Here is a 587-nt window from a genome sequence, read left to right as displayed (position 1 = left end):
TTTCTGTTATAGGTTATTTCTGGGGAATGAAAGAAAAGAAAACTCAAACTCTTCTACTTGGCTAAGTCTCTTTTTCATTCTAATCAGGTCACACTTTATACATATGCTAAAACATTTTTATTATATCTAAAAATCATATACAAAACCTTTATTTCTCTACACGACTTCTTTTTCTTAAAGGGACGAGCCGAAACGAAGAACACCAGTTGGTAAGTTGCCAGTTTTTCCTTTCCTGAGATTGGACAGAGATAAAAGGAATTACGTGTACATTTTACATAAAACTGGATTTGGGAATGTGTACGATACGATAGCTTAATTCACTTCCTTATCAGCTGTATATTACTGAGATTTTATTATAATCTCCTTTATGTTCTGCCTTCCAAAATAAAGCGTAGATAAAGAAAGAGATAAGGTAAATGATAGGCAACATAGCGATTCGCCTTCCCTGCATTTCACATTGAGAGGTGACTCGTGGGAAATCAAGGAAACGATTTTTTTCTTTCTTTTTTGTAGATTATATAATTTCAATTGTGTATACAAAGCTTTCGTCCCTTGCGTGAAAAAGAGTATGTAGTGATTCAGAGGGG

The sequence above is a fragment of the Penaeus monodon genome, chromosome 22 (genome assembly GCF_015228065.2).
Source record: "Penaeus monodon isolate SGIC_2016 chromosome 22, NSTDA_Pmon_1, whole genome shotgun sequence".
Lineage (NCBI taxonomy): Eukaryota > Metazoa > Arthropoda > Malacostraca > Decapoda > Penaeidae > Penaeus > Penaeus monodon.
Note: the sequence above shows the minus strand (reverse complement) of the source record.